The sequence below is a fragment of the Rhodnius prolixus genome, unplaced genomic scaffold (assembly GCF_049639745.1).
Source record: "Rhodnius prolixus isolate KJV_2025 unplaced genomic scaffold, Rpr scaffold_6, whole genome shotgun sequence".
NCBI classification, from domain to species: Eukaryota; Metazoa; Arthropoda; class Insecta; order Hemiptera; family Reduviidae; genus Rhodnius; species Rhodnius prolixus.
In genome coordinates, this window is record NW_027411634.1 from 38,853,464 (window position 1) to 38,875,607 (window position 22,144).

General features: G+C 33.6%; 1 long non-coding RNA gene across 13 annotated transcripts in view; it reads right to left on the reverse strand.

Annotated features, from left to right (window-relative positions):
- Positions 1-22,144, reverse strand: part of LOC141460398 (uncharacterized) — a 254,017-nt gene that overhangs the window by 2,525 nt on the left and 229,348 nt on the right. The window contains exons 1-11 of one of the 13 annotated variants that reach the window (XR_012461941.1): positions 15,067-15,227; positions 9,774-9,871; positions 8,765-9,113; positions 5,635-5,744; positions 5,114-5,362; positions 4,849-4,984; positions 4,375-4,471; positions 2,665-2,841; positions 2,322-2,588; positions 2,000-2,177; positions 1,275-1,416 (exon numbers count right to left, since the gene is read on the reverse strand). This is a non-coding gene — a long non-coding RNA (uncharacterized lncRNA). The other 12 variants (XR_012461938.1, XR_012461937.1, XR_012461940.1 and 9 more) reach the window with 12 other exon arrangements.

A 22,144-nucleotide genomic window follows, 5' to 3' on the forward strand; every position in this document is an offset into this window, starting at 1 on the left:
CAAAGGCAAAGATTTAAAGTGAAAATATAATATCAAGTCTTTGTAAAACGATGTGATAAGAACACCAACTATGAGGAAAATTCAATTTTTGAAAGATGAAAATTGTATTAAATTCGATTTAAATTTACCTTCATTCTTAAACTTATAGTTTACATAAAAGTACAGAATAAAATAAATCTTTATTAACAAATAAGTGTTGATGTGTTATTATTATAAATGGAAGCCCTGATATTTGTTCCCAATTAGAAAAGAAGAGCAAATAAAAGAACAACCTAAATTCTTAATTAGTTAACTATCTTATTACCGCGGTATTGAATTGGGAAAACTAAGGTCTACAGAAGACAGCGATATAAGCTTTTCTTTACCAATTGAACAAATTTCCCAAAGTTACTTTCACCAAAGTATCTTAATTTGGATTTAAAGAAGAATGGGAAAAAACTGATACTGATTTCAACAAAAAGTTGAATAATTCAATTCGTAATGACTCAAAAAGTTGATCAGGTACAAAAAGTGGCGTTTACAATATTAAAATTTAGTATGTGCCTTAACAGAACGATTGCGCTAACTCTTTTACTGAATAGATAAAATCTTACTATAAAAGAAAATTACATTCATAAAAAAGTTATAAACAAAATGAATTGTGTGAAAATGACCCTAATATAAATAAAATAGAGAATACCTGATGGAAAATTGTAAAGCAAGCATTGAAATATTCTCTTCCATGAAAATTGTACGTGACTACTACGTCAGGAACGATTCCAAACTATTCTTAATTATAGAGAATCGCTGAGTACGCTTCAATATACTTGAGAAAAACAGTGCCGAGTATGATCCCTAGCAGTTTCTTAACCGTTAAGAGGAAAGTTAGTACATACCCCACCGTGTTTGTACTGAGTCTTCAATTAACTTTCCGGCAAGCTCAGGTGAGAAGGGCGGGTTCAAGAAGTCAGCCAACAATATTTAGAAATATACGGAACTATTAACAGTAATATCTACAAACATTAGATACAAAAGAAAGTAGAAATAAAAGTTATTCATTACAGACACAATCGGTAAAACCTAATAAGAAAAACCATTTACAAAAAATTAAAGAAAAACTAGTAATTAAATAACTGACAATAAGGCGTTTAAGCACGTAAAGGTAAAGGTAACTCTGCGAACCTATACGGTTACTATAACAAACTTTACGTAATTTGAAATCTATAACCTCTATGAATAGATTATTCCCAGTTAATTAATGGACTATTTATAAATTATTCCTGAGTTTTACTTACTTTCGTTGGCTTTACATAAGGCCACCAGTTTCAATCACTTCAAAGACGTTTCACACCAATTTCTTTTCCATCTGCAATCAGCAAGTTGATTTTATCCCGTCGTAACTTCATGTTTATTGTATCCCTGGCAGGTTTTTGACTTCTATCCACCATCAGAGATAAATTGAATGAGTTTGGTAAAGAGTATTCGACTTCTTTAAGGCTAATGTCTCACACTACACATGTTGACTGAGTGAGGGAGGTTACATGGGGTTATATGTGTTGGTCAACGGTAATGAATCATAAAATATTTTTATAAAAATATTGAAATAAAGTTAATTGAAAACTAGCGTGTTTTTAAAGGTTCTGATTATTTTTTTGCATAGAAATTAATTTAAAATTTTAAAGTTAGAGTTGAATTTTCTTTCGGAAGGGGGCGCGAATTTAGAATTTAAGCAGGTAACACTGAATTTCCATGTATTTGTACTGGAAAGCAATAATATCTAATCTAATTCCTTATCAAACACTCCCACATACGGAAACAAAACATATCCTAACAATTATTGGTAACACGTTTACACCGAAATTAATAATTAATAAAAGATTTATTTTTTTAAATTAATTTATATCCACTACTCAATAAATAATCAACATTTCATCTTTAATAATAGGATCTAAGGGGCGAAAATAGTTTCCAAAAACTTTATAACTAGAGTATTTGACATCAAATAAAATTGTTTCCTTACCAACTTCTTTTAAATATAATGGTGTCATTTGCAAGAAGTATTTTTAAAATATAATGGTATCATTTGCAAGAAGTATTTGTTTAAAGTTCGCAGGTCAAAATCATTCAGCAACGTACTTTTACGTAAAAAACGTACTGTTTTTTGGGCCAACTTCATGTAGTATTGAATACATTGAATACTTAAAAAAAAAATTGTAATAATAATTAGATCCAGTAAATTTGTATAAAATCAAAATATTTTAAGAAAAATAAATAAAATAATTTTTCATTTTACAAGGGTATTGAATTTTGTTGAACCACTAAATCACATAGGGTTAAAATACCAGTTGAAAGTAATATGAAGTGTTCCCTGTAAAATCCCTTCTTTTTTGCCCAAAACTGGGAGTCTTGACTGTTTTGTAAACACCTTTTTTTTTAAAAGTAAAAATTCTGTGAAAAACCTAAATATTTTAACAAAAGATTGGATGATGGTGCAGTATTTTTCACTGTTTCACAGTTTTTAAGGATTTTTAATGACCATAAAATTACTATGACGATCTGTATTTAATTAAGGAGAATGAAAAATAGCTTTTTCTGCCCTTAATAGATTTCTGGAAAATAGTAGTAAACTGTTAACAATTGTTTACTTAAGTACATTTTACGTTTTGTTTGTCTTAAAAAACCTACCTCAACGGTGTAAGATCTCAACGATGTTCTTTTTTGCCATCTTTTTCTTTTTAAATCTATTTTCGGTTTCGGTTTTTTGAACATCATCAGAAGTTAATTGATCAGTTTTGGTGAGTAGATTTTCCACTTATTAAAACTGTCCGGTAGGACAGTTGTGTAATGGTTGATCGTCAAAAACTGCAGGAAAAACATCAAACTTTTGACAATTTATTGTTTCTATATATCACACGCTAAACTTGCTGAATACCTAGAATTTCACTTAACGTTCATTAACAGCTTTAAAGTTTATCTAGGTTAAAACTAAATAAAACATGTTAAAGGAGAATTCTCTTTTGGAAGAATTTGCTCCTCTAAGAAGATCTTTGAAAAGCAATTGTTCTCTGAAAACATTTAAAATCACAAGGTTAAGGAAATAAATTATGTTTCAATTATAATTTTATTAAAGGCAAGAATCTTACCCACCATTAAAGATTCATCACGCACTTCTATATAAAACAAAACAGAAGAATTTTTAAGAAATTTCAGGATAGTCAGTAAAACGTAGTTGGAGAACTAACCGCTAGATAGCAGGAGCTTGCACTACTCAACATTTTGCTCGGAGGTTCACCAATACTTTTTTTATAACTTAAATCGATTATACTTATAATAATGATTAATTTTCATTATTATAAGTATAATCGATTTATAAACAAAGCTTTGCTTCTAAATTTTGAATTAAAAATAAAACTTAGATTCAGTAGTTTTTATCTGTTTACGGATAGTTTATAGACTAATCTGAATTCGTTGCATTAGATTGACTGAATCTATCCGACCAATCTATAAGTTTATTTTTAACTTGATTTCGACATTATTAACACTTTTACTCTTTGGGAAATTAACGATCTTTTGAATTTTCTTCTAAATAGTTAATTTAAGAACTCATTCAGGCGGCTACATTGTTTGAGCCAGTCAGAAGGCTTAACTATGGCTATTTGTACGTATCCCCCGGCTAATATGGGAGAAAAGGTTCGCGATAGTTACCAACCAATCGATTGGAATTCCAGGAAAAAAGCCATCACGCTCTGAGTCAATCACCAAGTCGAATTATTAATTCGAGGTTTTTAAGTTTCTTGCAAGCTTGGTGAAAACTAAGAAATCAAACGTGAATTTATCGTCAAACTTCGCTCGCTATAACGGAAAGTGCTTTCATTTCAAATGTACAATTGTTACAAGAAGAAAAACGATAGTTTGAGTAAATAAAAACCAGATCACTATCTATTCTACTTCCGTTCCTATTATTCTGACAGAGCTAAGTTTACACATCCTATGTATTATATTTCGTATAAATATACTGTTTTCCATAAAATGTAGTTTTCAAAATGTTGTTTACAACTTGTTTATTTCTTACTTCAGTTTGAGAAAAATGTGCCTCAAATGCTCGAAATCGATTTATCACTCACTACCTTTTGAATGGCTGGAGATCGATGAGAATGAAATTTAAGTTAGATTTAAGTACTACTATGTACAGATTAGAAGTGAATTTTCGTTTAAAATTGACTACCGCATGAAGCATAACAAATTTACACTTGGCACGAGAGTTATTTGGACACCCATATTACAGTGAAATTAAGATAGACCAACCAACCTCACAGACAGACTTATTAGCAGCATCTTATACTAAACTTATCGCTAACAATTAAGTAAAAAAAATAAATCAGTAGTTATGCTTGCCTTTTATGAATAAGGTGCAAATCTTCCAAAATAAAGTACTCCGTGTCACCACCTTGGAGCAGTGTGGTTTATATGTAATGATTAAATCCACTGGAACCTATAAGAACATACAATAAAATACATTACATAAGTTCTATAAAGACAGGACTACAACACTGGACAAAATTATACAATTGGCCGAAACGCCGGAAAAGTAACTTGAAGACCGACAGTCCCGGACAAAATGGGACTTACGGTAAGTCTAATTTAGCAAATTCTGGAGAAGCTTTATCGTTACCTTTAACAGTATCATTTATGATAATAAGTAACATTAAAAAGTATCTTTTTAGAACAATATTTTAAAATTTAGAATCATTTAATTACAAAATTGCGATACAACCTTCAAAATCATAGTCCGTGCCTAGCCACACCTTACTGAAGCTAAGAAAAAAGAATAGAAAAATAAATTAACTTATTTTTTAAGAAGGGTGTAACCTTTCTCTCTGGTTTCTGATGTTCACACCCTTCTTCCTTGGCAACAACTCATTTTGATTCCGTCAGATTCCTCAACTCTGATTGAGTCATAATTATAAAAGGAGGGTAGAGTACGCCCCACTCAGATTACTACTGTCTGTAAAGTTTTTAAAGTAATCAACGAAACCAGCACGACTACTTATTTAATGAAACATCCCTAAAAGAGGTTAAAAAATATCAAACCTCCATGGAAAGTAAATAAGTAAACTTTGAAGAATGCACTAACCTCTAGATGTTTACTGTTTTATTCCTAGCAGAATTCTCAAGAAATGTTTCAAGGTTATTTTTGTTGCAATAAAACAAGGCCTGCATTTTATGCCAATCAATTTGGAAAGTTCATCTTCAACACTATTCCAGTATGTTCGTCCAAAAAATTCCAACAATTTATGGAACTTCATGAATAATTTCTGGCAAACCTCTTGAACTTGCAGCTCAGACAACAACCACAGACGAAATAAATTGTAGCTCAAATCACCTGGAACAGATAACAACATACCAACAACACTTTTAGAACCATCTAGAGGTTGATGTAATAAATATAAATAACAAAAGACAACACATGTAATCATCAAAATGCAGATTATAGAAGCTAAAAAAAAATATACTTTTCTTGAATAAAAATAAAAAAATACTTAGTTTTCCTTAAAGATTGAAGAAACAAAAAATAAGATTATAATCTTTCATTGTTTAAGTTCATCTTGTGCTATTTCTTGACAAGCAGATTTTGTTCTAAAACTATAATATTACCTGTGATTATAATAGAGCCAGCCTAAGAAATAACTCAGTATAATGCCAGTTTTCATCTTTTTGTTGTTCATTTTAGTTGGTTGTAAAATGAGTAGGTGGAGTTGTAAAATCTAGACAATTATTTCAAGTCCTGCATCAGAAACTGATCGTTCCTTTTCTTTTCTTTTTGCACTACTAAATGCAGTTAGTTTTATTTTCTGAATGCTCTTACATATAATATTTAAATGATCAAGTTTTGATGTAATGTTCAAACATAAAGAGTGCATGACAAAGAGATCAGTATTAAAAATAAAATTTATTTTTCTCACTTAGACACTTTGTTTTAGCAAAAAATAAATAAAATTGTATCTAAATCTTTCTTGAAAAAATCATTACACACTTACGTTTCACATTTTTGTTGTCTTTTTTTACCCTCACCAAGTTTAAACGATTTCCATCATTTTCTAAATAATAAACTGCAGAATGTTTATTATAATTTACATAATTGCTACTTAGCATAAGAAGATATTATTATACATATGTATAATAAATGTATAGGAACCGAACACTAAAGAAAAAAGAAAAGAAAAATGAGACACCATCCTCATTGAAAGATTTTCATGATTTACCTTTTTTTTTGTTTTGTCTTTAAAAAGAAGCAACTGATGTTAGATGATTCCATCTTTAAATCGACATGAATTCACCATCGGCACTTTATCTTTAAACTTTTTGAATTAACTGAGAAGTTACAATAATACTGTCTAAGGAAGGTTATAAATTTGATATCAATGTCCAATTACAATTTCGATATTTTTATTTAATCGATCAATTAATAATTTTTGTTTTTACATTTGGTTAAACTTTTACCCTAGTACCTGGCGCATTCTAGTGTACTTTTTTATAAGTTTATTCTAAGCCATGAAAATTAATCGAAAAGTGAGGAGTTCTAATTACGTGCTATTTGTACGCATAATTTGTATTTGTTTTTCATTGCACTTTCCTTTTTGTGATCGTTCGTGTAGTAATTGCAAATATTATTTAACAACAAGCCTACAAGTTAAATAGTTTTATTTCCCCCATAAGAAAACCAAGAAATATTAACTTGTTAATAATTTGCGAACTAGGTTATTAGTGTTTATTTCATCTGTGTATTGTAAATGTTCGTTTTATCTGTTTAGCATATTCGTTGTACTTATATCACTTTTTACAGAAAGATTTCTATTGTGTAATCAGCAAAAAATTCGTATACAAAGTATTTTGAGAGAAGTTTGGTAATCTTGTCTTTAAGAAGGTATTTAAAAAAATCTAGCAATTAACGAACCAATTGGCAAATGGTCGAGTTTGAGATGGTTCGAGGACTTGGAAGTTGGGGGACCCTGACAGGGTTCGCTATTATAAGAATGGCAGTGGTCCATGAATCAGCCTTGGAACCTAGGCGTAAAATTTCCCGACATCTTGCAAGGTTGGGTGCCACATCCCTTCTTATGGGATCCAAACTCTCTGGTCGGATAAACGATAAGCTTTTCTAGGAAAGAGGAGAAAGCCATGAGTGGACCTTCCATCCAGGATGCTAGATTTTTTTTTAGGGGTTTTCCTCAATTATGAGGACCAAATGCTTTTGTGTCTTACAAACTATATACCAACAAACCTACTGAACGCCATCACTAATAAATAAATAAATATTACAAATACATTTTACAAAAAAACAAAACATTGAAAAACAAGGATAATCCGCACATCTAATAAAAACCAAGTCACTAGACCGGACCAATCATTGTTCAATATCGCTTCTCCATCGTTCCCTATCCCTTGCATCCTGCTCGCAGAGTCCCTTACCAATATCATTATCTCTTCCACTCCATTCCTCCAGTTATTTCTGGGTCTACCCCTTTTCCGGCGGCCTGGAGGGTTCCATTCTAGGACTGCTTTGGGTACTCTGCTCTCTGGCATTCTCTTCAGATGGCCGAACCAAGCAAATTTCCTTGCTTAGAAAAAGATAAAAGTAATTATAATATGAAGAAATCAAAGACTTTTCTAATGCAGAAACTGGGTCTGGAAAGTGATGTCACCAACAGATAGGAGAAGCGGAAACTCCAATGCATTTCTTAATGCATAGCTTAATGTATAATTGGTTGCAGCAGAGCGCTGTGACCCCAAACTAAAGTCTGGCCTCCAAAACTTATCAATAAACATTCTTGACAGCAATAAATTATTTTCTATAATCAGAACACAATATAATCTATTCCAGTAATATTTTATGTCCAGCTTAACTTTTAAAATAATTAAACTAGAAAACTAATTTTGCTTTAATGGTTTTTCAATGGTGAATTCTAGCTTTAGATTAGTTTTACTGGAAGGAAAACAAGCTAGCAAAAATAAGGATAGTTCACATGTTGTCCATTATAATTTTGTAATTTGTGAGAATGTATTGGGGCAGCCTGGGCCTCGTACTGGAGCACGTGGGACTAGCAACCGACTGGTGGCTGGCTTCTTTCTAGTTCCTATCAGACCGGCTCAATCTAGACAATAATGATTTTAATCTATATTATACCTACCTCAATTCTACAACATGGGCTGCATACTCACACATAGACTCTCTTTACAATACTACCCCTCTTAAAAGATCCCAAAGGCACTCACACACACACACACACATCCACACACACAAAATACTAATTATTTACCCGTGCCCTATATCCTATCCTTTCACTATCTACTTCCAATGTTGCCAACCCCCACATATACAAGAATTTGTTTTATTTTATACTATTTTTTTTTTTTCCGTTTGAGTTAATTTCTAACCCACCCCTTTCATTCGGAAAATATAGGGGTAGTTACGGGGTCGATGTTAACACTGTGATTTTCTCTTCAACCCTTCAGATGTGACCCAACCCACGCGATAGTAGATACAGATCAATGGGCTCAGATTTAAGAACCTTATTGTTTTGTGTCTTGGGTAATGTATAATATTATTATAGAACATTTTCTTCATATACGATACAGCACACAATTTTGCCCGACTCCAATTTTCATATTCTTCAGACTTTTCTCCGAACTTTTGGAATTTTAGCAACACACAAGAAGATATTGTTGATGAAATAGCGAAATTTACCAATTTACACTTATTCCATCCAAAGTTTAGGATACTTACTTAGGTTAGTACTTTTCGCGCATCGGATCGCCCCGCTTTTTATCATACCCTGCAGATACTCATTGTGGTTTTCCTTCAGAAAGAATATTAAAGAAATCGACTTCCTGGAGGGTTTCACTACAGTGTGCCTCCCTTTTCAGCACTCTTTGAAGCTGTCTCCCTCTACAGTCACTTCATAGATTTCTAAGAGCCAGAGGTTTTCAGCGTCTTCACTTCGTCACAAGTTTAGCCTTTTACTTTTTTTTTGCGAATTCCACAAATTTCTTCGAGGAAGAGCCTCGCTCACAACCTTCGCTCGAGAAAGAAATCACCCGATACTCCAGAAGCTTCATTTTTTACATAGTTTCTCCTGCAACAACATCATTCCTACGGCACGGAACTAGTGATTTTTTGTAGTTGAAAGAAATGTCAGTATACGAGTTCTGTAAATTAAGTAATGAGACTTAATTTTTTTTTAAAAATTTTTACCGAGAGGTTCTTGAAAAACTTCGAAAAAGGGTCATTCGTGTGAGACCAAACATCAAGAACAAGTGGGTGTTGCATCACGAAAATGCTCCTTGTCACACGGCAAATTTCAATAAACCAGAGTTTTTGGCCAGTAAAAACATTCCTGTGGCTCCTCAGCCTCCTTATTCGCCTGACTTGAGTCCTGGTCACTTTTTTTCTCTTCCCGAAGTTGGAAAAATCACCTCAAGGGAACTCATTTTGGGACAGTCGGAAACATTCAAACGGCTGTAACCGACCAGCTGAAGGCTATTCCAGTATCGGAGTTCGAGCACTGCTATGAGGAGTGGAAGAAACGTTTCCAGCGCTGTGTGGCTTCAGAAGGAAGTTATTTTGAAGGTGACAATATAGAATTGTAATTCTTTTTGAATAAAAAAATCAGTCTCATTACTTAATTTACAGACCTCGTAAGTGTGGCAGTATTTTTAGTTAGGTACCCGCAGGGACGAAAAACAAAGTGGCTAGTCCACTTACCTCCACGGTTACCATAGATAAATACTGTTACCTCATAATTCAGTCAGCCTCTTTCGTCTCCGATTTTCTCAGTCTTTTAGTCACTAGCTAATTTGTTCTTCCATTTATGGCTCCCCACAGCTTCTTAACCTGCAACAGTAATTATCTAAAAAAGACTTCTTCTTCTTCGGCGGAAGCTTTCCCTCCTAAGATGGTCACTTGATTTGCGTTCTAATGGGTATCTATATCTTTCTAATGGGTATGCCCGTGCGAGTGGATCACGTACTGTGGCGGAAGGGTCACATACACCTTTATAAAGATAACCTTACCACCGGTGAGGAACACACTCGCTCACTCTCATTACCTCACATTTTTTGTGATAGTTTTTTTTTACAAACGCTAACATGTCTGGAGCACGTACACTACTGGACGTACCGCCTATAATGCCATCTACCACCTACTACCGCAGTAGTTCAGCGGGCAGCTGACTTAATATAGCCAATGGTCCGGTCTAGGCCATCATACCCAATCCTAATCACAACCAGTAATCACTGGTCTAAATCAACTCCTGGGACGAACAAAAAACACACACATCGTGAGCTATAGATTCCATTCCAATGTTGATCATTTATTAGACAATGTGGTCCAGAATTTGGCAATAGAACAAAGGAAACCGCAGTTTGCCTTTTTCTATTTCTATCTTCTAGGGCTAGTATTGTTTAAGGCCGGTAAGAAATATACATAAATACAAGTTTTTGTATAAAAACTATTTTGTTCTTTTACTACCTGTTTAACGAGAACATTAAAAAAATACTGTAAGTCTAAAAATGTTCCGTTTCTGATCAGGAATACATAAAAATCAACTACTTTATTAATTAATAATTTCCAACTAAAACTCGTACAAGTTTTCTCCAATGTTAAGGAAATTCTAAAAACTACTTTATGTTTGAAAGTAGCAAACTAAATGTTTTCATAAAAAAATGAACGGATTGTATATAAAAGCATTTAAATATAATAAAGTCAACCCGACCGTATCAATATCTCCCTTAAGTATGAATATCTGAGCGAAGAAGCTAAAGAGTTTGCAAAATACTCTGTGATGATCTAGAGCAGTGATTCTTGAACCACTGTGCCGCGAAAGTTTTTGAAGTGTGCCGCCAAATTTTAGAAATACATACAATCAAAATTATAACGCTTTTTTTTATTTATTTAATACGAGTAAAGTTTAAATTAAAGAAAAATACAATAACAAAATAAGAAAAAAATAAACAAACTATTTTACACAGTGTATTATGGATAAGTAAAATCCTTTTAAACTCATCTTATTGTTAGTGTACCGCCAAATAGTGAAATTGTTAAAAAGATTGAGAATCACTGCTCTAGAGTTCACCAAATCCACGTACTTAGTTAAGTTGCATCTCTAACGGTATGTGTGTTAAGAATAGGTGTAGTATTTTGTGTTGTGTGCTGGATAATCGTAGGAATGTCGCTATTCCTCAATAAAGAAGAAAAAGAGGTGCAGCATGGCCGGCTATCCCGAATAAAGAGCAGGATGTTGCGTCACAGAATGTCTGAAGTTGTAGATGTATACTCAGGAACATGAGTAGTTTTTCAGTTACTCGCAGACACACTAACAGACCACTTGGTAAAAACCACTTTTTCGGAGTCAACGGACCTCAGAATGGATAGTTCCGGTGAATACCCCAAAACGGAAATCAGCACGATTACAATTATCATTCATACGATATCTTGAAAGAGCAAGAAATTCCAAGCTTGATTTTCACACTATTATGCCATCCTGACCTTCACATACGCAGAGTACAAGGCAAAAAAAGAAACTAAGTGGCCCCAGAATTCCTTCCAAGAACTTCCATGTAGGTCCCTCCCCCCCAAATCATACTGAACCATTTACCTATAAAAAATCCCCCCCGTCCCCAAGTAATAACTTCATCATTTTCACATTAGCTACTGTTTCATGTTTCAACCACTTGGTTGGTTCTGAATATTTCTTCAAAACTGTAACTGTAAAACTAGGAAACCTGGTCGATGCGCATAATAACTTGAAAATAGTCTAGAAGGGTCTATAATAATGACTTGACTACATAATAATAGCAATTATATCCCATAACAGCGCATAATTTTAGTAATATTTATTTTATTTTTTGAAAAAAAAAGGTGAGAATCTTAGGAATTGTTTACTATTTGTTTTTATAAAATTCTGTTAAGTTTTGCTAGATTTTAAAAGTATTTTTAAGCTATCTATATTTAGCAGTTTGTGAATTCAACTTAAATTTAAGTAAAGGTTTGAATGTGTTGTGACTAACATATAATTTATGTTAAAGAAACTTTTAAAAATGCTATGTTGTTTCTTTTAGTAGCAAACCTTATCGAGGTTTACGAGGGTCGTTTGAAAAGTCCGTGCAAAGTCAGAGAGATAGCACTACTGGCGCGTATCGAGGTTATGTTTAGTTAGTAGCATCTCTTGGAAGAACACACACCAAGTTTCAGCCAGATCGGTCTATTTCTTTGTGTTTGGCATTCGTTTGAATCGAGGAAGTCGAGTGATTTTAAAAAAATGGACGAAAAAGAATTTCGTGTGTTGATTAAACACTACTTTATGAAAGGCAAAACGCCTCAGGAGACTAAAGAGAAGCTTGATAAACATTATGGTGACTCTGCACCTTCGATTAGAACAGATTATAAGTGGTTTCAAAATTTTCGGAGAGGCCATATGGGCACAAGTGACGCTGAACGTTCTGGACGCCCTGTTGAGGTTACTACTCCAGAAATCATTGATAAAATCCATGATATGGTGATGGATGACAGAAGAGTGAAGGTGCGTGAGATAGCTAGTGCTGTGGGCATCTCGAATGAACGGGTACATAATATTTTGCATCAACATTTGGACATGACAAAGCTATCCGCAAGATGGGTGCCGCGATTGCTCACGCTTGACCAAAAACGAAATCGTGTGAAGTGTTGCAAGAACGGTTTGCAGCTGTTCCAGAAGAATCCGCAGGACTTTAAGCGTCGTTTCGTCACTGTGGGTGAAACATGGATACAACACTACACTCCTGAGACCAAAGAACAATCTAAACAATGGGTTACCAAGGGGGAATCTGCGCCAAAAAAGGCGAAGACCGTTCCTTCGGCCGGAAAGATTATGGCGACTGTCTTTTGGGATTCGCAAGGAATAATCCTCATCGACTATCTGGAAAAGGGTAAAACTATTACAGGTGCATATTATTCATCGTTATTGGACCGTTTGAAAACCGAGCTGCAAAGAAAAACGCCCACGATTGGCCCACAAAAAAGTCCTTTTCCATCACGACAACGCACCAGCTCACACCTCAGCAGTTGTGGTCGCAAAATTAATGGAAATAGGGTTCCAACTCGTTTCACATCCCCCCTATTCTCCAGACTTGGCTCCCTCGGACTACTATTTGTTCCCCAATATGAAGAAATGGCTGGCGGGAAAAAGATTTTATTCAAACGAAGAGGTGATTGCAGAAACGAATGGCTATTTTTCAGACTTGGACAAATCCTATTATTCGGAAGGGATGAACAAACTAGAGCAGCGTTGGACGAAGTGTATAAGCCTAAAAGGAGACTATGTTGAAAAATAAAAAAGGTTTACCCCAAAAAATAAAGTAGTTTTTACTTTTGCACGGACTGTTCAAACGACCCTCGTAGCTGTCCAATAGGACGGTTGCCTAACGGCTGGTCATCAAAAAACTGTATGAAAAAGCATAAACGAACTTTGACAATTTTTTTTCCTCTTTTTTCATCAAAGATAGAATACTCAAAATGTTCTTTAAAATAAAGAGCATATTCTCATTTATAAGTGTAATTTTTCCTCTAAAATTCAGATCATGTAAACAAAAAAAAGGGCAAATTGTTATTGTTCTTGTTGCTAATCAAGTAGTTGTAAGAAAAAACAGGAAAATGGCTCAGGAAAATTAGAAACAAGTTTGAATAAAACATAACCTTTTCTAAACGTTTCAAATTGGATGAAATTACAAGCTGAAGTATGAATGAAATGTTGGATACTTGCTGATTTTGGTTGCTTTTGCTGTTAAATCAACCGTTTACACACTTTTCAAACAGTAAGTTTTAGCTAATTTTAAGTGATAAGTCTATAAATTACACTGAAATAGCTTTTAGAGGGAACCTTAGACACTATGAAAGAACATTTCAATTACATTTTACTTCAGTGTTAAAAAGTTTAAATCAACAGGAATTATTAATTTTGATGTAAAGCTTCTATCAATTTCGTTAAATGTTTTTCTGGGTAATATGTATAAAATACTTATACGAGGATGTGCCCTACATTTTAGAGAAAGTTGGGGAATTATATCATTTATAGAAAAAGAGTTAAAAACTGTCAAAGTTAGTTGTTTCTCAACTTTACGCTTTTTCGAGCCACTTTTTGACGATCAACCTTATATCTTCAAAATGGTGTGTAGGTAAATACCAAAAACTATTGCAAGTGGTTTACACTGATGAGAATGGAACTACACTGCAAATTTTGAGTTCATAAATTTAAGTTTCTTATCGAGTTATGTGGAGGTTTTAAAAGAGAGTTTTGGGAGTTACCCAATGAATACATCACTAATTTCTGCAAAATACAGGAACATTTTGCACCCTTTGGTTAATGGAAAATACTGTTCCCAGTTAACCTCCCTGAGCTGGGCACAGGCAATGCCAGGTCAGCGGTAGAGAATGTTAGTAAACAATGGAGACCTGTAGAGCACCACTGAACTACATAAATCTGGGTACTTTTAAGAGTTGTGAGCATTTCTTTTAGTCACCGTGTACTTCTACTGTACAGTAAGAATAGTACATGTGATGTCACACTGTTCTTTAAATGAATAAAGAATGACGTTAGAGGTGTGTTACTGTTATTTGCCAAAGTTGGTAAAAGGTGCTCCCAGGAAAGTGAAAACACAGTCGGTGGTAAGAAGTGTGGTCGTCAAAAAAAAGAAAGAAATATAATTGTCTAAAATCTACGCTGGTGATTTGTAGTTAACATAACGTCCCCCGCAGCCTATTTCTATCGCAGCTCTAACAATAAGTGCACACTATTGTAATAGTGTGTGTAAAAAGTTACTCGTGCCCGGACTATTGTTCAACAAATCTGTAGGAGAATAGACAGCTGCTCCGGATCAATAGGTATGTAACTTTATTTAATATGACCATTGCCAAGCACGTCATTTAATACGTCATTAGAGAGGATTGTCACACATGCACGCCATCCTAATCAACTTTATAAATGACAATGATTTGCCTAATAGCAGTTATTAAAACTCGTGGTAAAAAAAGAAGGCATTCATTAGTGCACATACCTGTTAAAATGTAGGTTTATCCTTAATTCTGCGAAATCACCACAAGATTAACGTTTTTAACACCATTAATACGTAATTCCAACATTAGATTCATCAAAACGAATACCAACTACTGTTAAGTCGAGTACTTATTGAAACCTGGAAGGTTATCGTCTCCAAACACAAGGTTATATGTAAAACAGATGACGTTGTCAGTGTTACCATCATATGAACTTGTACGATTATTTTGACAAATTGTAAAATAACCAAAAATATATTATGTCTATTTTAATTTTTACTGAGTTTGGGAGAGAAAAAAAGAAAAAAGCAAATTGATCTGTTTGATATGTAAAACAAAAATTGATAATCAGAGCTAGAGACCAAGATTGTGTTAAAAGATTGTTTGCAAAAATACAAAAATATGAAGTTAATATTAATCTTTTGTAGGTTCTGTTAGATTCAGCCCCCCTCCCAAAAATAAATTTATTGGCAATTTCATTCATTTTTACTTAATTTTGCCAAACTTTCGTTCTAGGTACCAGGTCATCTTCTGCACCGTGAAATCTTAGGTAGGCAATTAAACATTGTACATTGATTTTGATAACTATTTTAAGTTGAACTTATTGTATTAAGTTGAATTTTTGTATTTATTTTTTACATGGTAGCTGCTGCAACTGGTCAAAAACTATGTATTAACCATTTCTAAAGGATAATAGTTGATTTTTTTCTATGGTTAATAGTTAGCATAAGTTTTCACAAGCTTGAAGATGACCAAGTCTCTATAGATCGTATTTGTTGGAAAAATAATTTAAAAAAAGAGAGATATTGGCAACGAAATCTCTTCTTCATGTATGAACTTGTAAAACCAACAATTTGATCAATAAATACTTCTCTTTAAGAGCATTTAACAATGCTTTAACTTTACATGGTCTCAGGAGCTACTTTGTTTACTACAGGTTCCAGGGAGAATACGTATTGTCCATGGTCTTCAAACAAGACGCAGTATACAGATGTTCTCTTCAAAGGCTTCAAAATAGTTGTTTACAACCTATCAACTTATTGAAGCCACTTACTGCGTAAAACCTACCAAATATTCTGGCCAACCAAACTTTAATAGAAATTCAAAAACTATTGATCAATGATTTACAGTAGCCAATAAATTAACCTACACACAATTAAGCAGGCACAGAATGGTTTCGAACTCAGCTGATGACTAAGTGCTTGCATTGAAACACCATAATAGTAGTATTGTCCCCATACTAGCCAACTAAACACTAGATTTGGGCGTAAAGTTTTGTAAGTAAGATGTTACATTTAGTAATTGTGTCTGTCACACCACAGCCAGCTGGATGGCCGGAAGTTCCGTTTTCCCGAAAAATACAGGTGATTGGACGGTCTTTGTTAAAAATCAAGTTTTGTTTAACCTATTGTTAACAAGCGTGTAACTAGCTACTGGATCGCAATCTCTGAAGTTCCTCTTCTAGTTTTAAAGACGGGGGCGACCACCTACTGATCTTTTGATTTTTGTGGGCATTTTCTTTTGTACAGCTATTGATTTCACTACATGTAGGACATGTGCTACTTTTTCATGGAAAACAATTTTCATCGTGCGTTCCAAAGTGCTGGCATCTAAGCTGCAGGCCAGAAACAGCTTGCCACTTTAGTATATTAAGGAAAGAACAAGAGCACTTCTATCTTTCCCGGAAGAGAGAATTTACGATGGCATTGCATTTTCGATATCCAGCTTTTATATCGATTTCCCGACATTTTCCTTTACTTTTCATTTTTCCTCTTATCGGACTTCCCGTCTTAAGAGGGTGATTTATATTTCTTAAGGTAAGTCCAGGACCCAAGAGAGCTCAACTACCTATTTTTCTTTTTGATAGGCTAAGTGTTCATTGATATATGGACCTCTTATCGTGTTTTCTCCTGTTCCGTTATATGATCTCCTCTGATCCCCGAATAGGAGATTTTTTTTCAATGAACTTAATGTGTGTTAGTGGGTGTTAGCCTACCAAAAACGGAAAAATAGATAGTTGAGCTCTCTTGGGTCCTGGACTTACCTTAAGATATATAAATCCCTTAAACGGAAGTACAACTTTACTACTTCCTTGAGATTTTCTTAAAAATATCCTTAACTATTTCCTTTAAACTTTCAATTCTCCTTGCACAATATTTAACTTCTCCACTTCTCCAGTACAGTTCGGGTAAAGGGTGACTCTTAAGGATAAGTGGGATGGGGTGACTATTCTTCCCTTTAAAGTACCATTTCAGTATAATTTACGACTCTACGTGTTTTTCATGTATAAAATATGTTCAACACAATTGCACTGCTTCTACTTAAAAGTAGATAGAGAATCGAAAAATACGTTTATAATAATAAAATTTCCAATCGTCTGTTTATAATATTCCACTCTTATTTATTCATTTCACCATTATTTATTTAAAAAAATCAAATAACAATCTAAAAACCTTTTGATTGGTGTTACCGTAAAAAGAAAATAAAAGAAATTAGACTAATAATAGAACATGCGCATTGTGTATGTGTGAAATAGAGTAATGGAGGGGATGGAGGGTGAGAGAGAGGGTGAGAGAGAGAGTGAGAGAGAGAGTGAGAGAGAGAGATTGCATATAATTAGTTACTCTATTCAAGCTCCTAGATAGGGCCAAATAATCCTGATGGTTCGGCTTTACATTCTAAAATAGGTATTCCAAAGAGGTACAACAAAAAAAAAGAAGAAAAAAACAAGATTATAGAAAAGAAGATAGAAGTATTACACAGCCCCCTGAGTATAACGGTCTTTACGACCCTCTAGGATGATAGAACTCAGGGTTGAAGGTCATACATATAGCCTGGGTTCTATAGCAATGCAAATCAAATGCAGATCTTCTGGAATAAATTATTGTAATTTAGCCTGATAAACTTGCAACCCCGGTTCTAGCTGTTCTCCCCCCACCCTCCAAGCAAAGGAAGGTACATTTTGCTGAGTATTCAGATTAAAAAAAAAAAAATTCTCAATTATTAAAATATGCATTCCTTTTCTAGGGTTTGTACCTATTAATAGAATTAGTGATAGTTCCAGTGATCAGATTTAAGATGCCCAGTGTATCTTACACTCTCTTACTAAGGGAACGCTCTTAAAATGAACTTTGACCAAAAATGATAACAGCCGAACTGTTATATCCTTACATGAGATAGTAGTATACCCAACTTTAAAGGAGAATAACTGCATCGTGGGATTAGCTCAATGGTTAGCGTAAGTGGTTTCCAATACAGAGATCGCAGGATCGAATCCAGCTTGCTGGCCCTTAGATTTTCTCTCTCTATAGAAGCTTCTTACAGCTATAAAACAATACCTACAGTGAGGGACACCAGAAAACTGAATGAAACCTACTCTAAAAATCTATGAAAAAGAAAAAATAAATAAACATCCAATCAAAGTATTAAATTTTAACTAGTTATTCCAGTTCATGTTTTTCTTTAAATAAATTAAATAAAAAGTGAATAAAGTGGATCTAATATTTCGCCTTATAAAAATGCTAACATGATCATTATCTGGGCCCAATTAATTAACATTAATGATACAGTCGGTCATGTCCAAGGTGAACCACTCCATATCGATTATCTATCTAGTTTAGATATTTTTTTGAAATTTTACTAAGATATCAAGAAAAAGAAATAAAGTGTTGAATGTTTTCTTTATTTTTGGAATTAATAATGTTCTCTCACGCCTGAATATTGCGTGATCAATTTGGTAATATTGCTTTAGCGCTATAATTTTGTAATACTGTCTGTTGTGATAATTTCTCCTATTTATTTCGATCGTTTATTAATTTTTTTTTTATGTATTCTAAATAAGATCATTTTTTTAAAAAAACATTGTATTTTTACTGAACATTTAGTTATACTAAGTGAATTAACTTTAGTCATACTCAAACCGTTAGCTGAAGATTCAGGCTGTAACTGTGTGGGTAAGAAGCCATATTCTACGCCCTTCCCGAGATCAATTTCAGCCTCAAGAGTTGTTTATTAAGACTACGCCACTGCGTGTGGACCCAAAAGATTACAGGCCTAACATCTGTTCACAACTCGACCTTCACCGACGCCAAAAAAGAAGAAGGGCTGATAAATTACTTTTAAAGGGCCAGAAGTACAATAAGTTTTAGCGCCTTTCTTGGTCTCCCTCTGGCTACGACGTCATATGCGCAGCATAAAGAAGCTGAAGATGAATGGTTTGTCATGACAGAGACATGAATGTTCGCGCATACCGACTGTCGTAGAACGAAATATATACTTTAAAAACGAGTTATTCAACAGGTTTTTTTAATCGTCGGCTATAACTAGTGTATTGTTCATATTTATTAAATTTCTTGTTATAAGAGAAAATTTTCAAATTGAATTTTTACCGGAAAGGAAATATTTTGAGGCCGTAGTCAGCTCACAAAGAAATTACATCTTATTACTTCCTGTAGAATTATAGAAAGACATAATCACACACTGCGTCACTATATCCGTCCACAGATAGTAACCGTAACAGAGTATAACCTTCCATATATAATGAAATCGCCTTGTAAATGTCTAAGTCACTGATGACGTCACAAATCCCAGATTATTTTTCACTAAAAATATGAAATTTCAAAAAACTTTTCATTTAGTTTTTGAAAAATAGATTTTCCCTGAACTATCGAATAATAATCGATTAATGTATAAAGTCTTAAAATTTCAGCTGCTACCAACTGTATTTTATTTATTACAGTCTCTAAATACTTTAATTTTTTAAACTTTTAAATAATTAATAAATAAAAGATGTGAACTCTCAGTTGACCTTAATTAAAAAAAAAAAAAGAGACTTACTTCCTGAATAACAATTATCACTCCATTAAAGAAATCGAAGATCCAAAAAATGAATAATTAAAGGAGCTAAAGAAAGAAACTAAACATGAATGAACTTCTGACTTTGCGATTGTTAAGATCCATTCTTTATTTCTCGGGACGGGGGGGGGGGGGGTAAAAAAAACAAAACACCTAATATACAACCTGCAAAAGATAATTGCAAAATCAAAAACACGTGATATGTTTTCTGAGAGGGGCCACTTAAAGCAAAAAAGCTTTAATTCAGAATCAGAGAATTACAGTCACATACACGTACAGTTTTGCTCATGTATCGAATTAGTATTCGAGTTAAATTGGATGGCATGCCTTTTAGGTGTTTAATTTTTTATACTATTTTTTTATTTTTATTATTATTTTTATAATTATCTCTTTTCATATTGCTAAGCAACAAAATGGAAGTTTGTTTTTATCAATTTAATAAATCGAGTCATCTACATCGATACACATATCGATAGATTACAATTGATTTCTTCTTAATCGATTTCTTCAAATTTAAAAATCTAGCCATACTATTAATACTAATTGATCTCCTACAGACGACTGAACTTTATCTTGAACTAAGTTGGCACTTAAACAGGATTCTTAGCGTTACAGTTCCCGTGAATTATTTAAGTGAATTAATAATAAATAAAATTTGTTCGAGCCATTTTCTGGAAACTAACTCAATAAAATCGCATCTTATAGAACCAAAACCGGAAACAAAGTTTTCAATGTTCAGATTTCTCAAAACTTGTATGTACCTTCTTTAAAAACGTATTTGAGAATATCGTAATACTAGCCGGAAGTAAACATATCGCAGAAACCGAATATTTATCGATGTGTAGTAAGATTTATCGATGTGAGAGTTTCAATTTATATTACTTTTTATTTTCAGGAAATGACGTGTCTTCGGGATCAATAAACTTTAATTTTTTTTTTTTTTTATTGATGCGTAATCCACAAGTTTAAGTTGATGAATGGACGGCTCATTGCAATTATCATTGTTTCAATTTCATTCTTTTCTTTTTCAATCGTAAATTCTCTGCAGATTGGCATGAATGGAATCTAAATGGCTTGGACAAGCTGTAAAAGGAAGGTGGATAAAGAAACGTTCAAATGAAGATCAAATATACTTCTTCATCTTTGTCTCTAGAATACGGCAACAACATGATTGCAATGATGAAGTCGAAATCTTTACTCAAAACTGATTAATTAACCTCTAATGATGGAAGAAAGTTCGAAACCGGTCCAGGGATTTCAATCAAATCCCATTCTAATCTCTTTTCTTTTCAACACCATCCTAGATCACCTACCCAGCCGATACAAACGGCTACGCGATTTCCTCATCGAGTGACGAGAGCAATTAACTCAGCTTGTAGAGAGTGCTACTAATGTATTCAATAGAAATGCGCATGTGCTTCAGTTTGTGCATGTTTAAGAATAGCCAGCGTTATCAGCGTTATCATAGAATTAAATATGTTTCGAAAACGTTGTTGTTTAAACCTTCGAACCTTGAGTTTTCAAGAAAGATTAAGTAAGACTAGAGGGCTCACCGCAAGATTTTCTTTTGTAGTGTACTAGGACAGTAAGTCAGTCAAAAACCGCGGTAGCCAAGAGGTTAGAGCAGTGGTTCTTAACCCTTTCATAGACGCGGAACACAATTATATGTATATATTTTTCTCGCGGAACACTAACATTAAATAATTTGAAATTCGGTATTTAGCAAGAACTTAAAATTAAATTCAAATTAAAAAAAAAGGAACAATTTTTTGTTTTCGTATCTTTCCTAAGTTTCTAAATTTCAATACATTTAAAACTGAACATCGGTTAAGAACCACTGGGTTAGAGGCTAGACCCGCAAAGCTAAGATGTATTGCGGTACTAGTCTAGACCTTGGATTTTATTTAATGGTTAATATGAGAAATTTATAGTAAAGTATGTTAGGCGGTTGTAGGCTAGACCCGCAAAGCTAAGATGTATTGCGGTACTAGTCTAGACCTTGGATTTTATTTAATGGTTAATATGAGAAATTTATAGTAAAGTATGTTAGGCGGTTATAGGCTAGACCCGCAAAGCTAAGATGTATTGCGGTACTAGTCTAGGCCTTGGATTTTATTTAATGGTTAATATGAGAAATTTATAGTAAAGTATGTTAGGCGGTTGTAGGCTAGACCCGCAAAGCTAAGATGTATTGTTGGTAAGTGGGTTCGATTCCCGGGGTCTAGG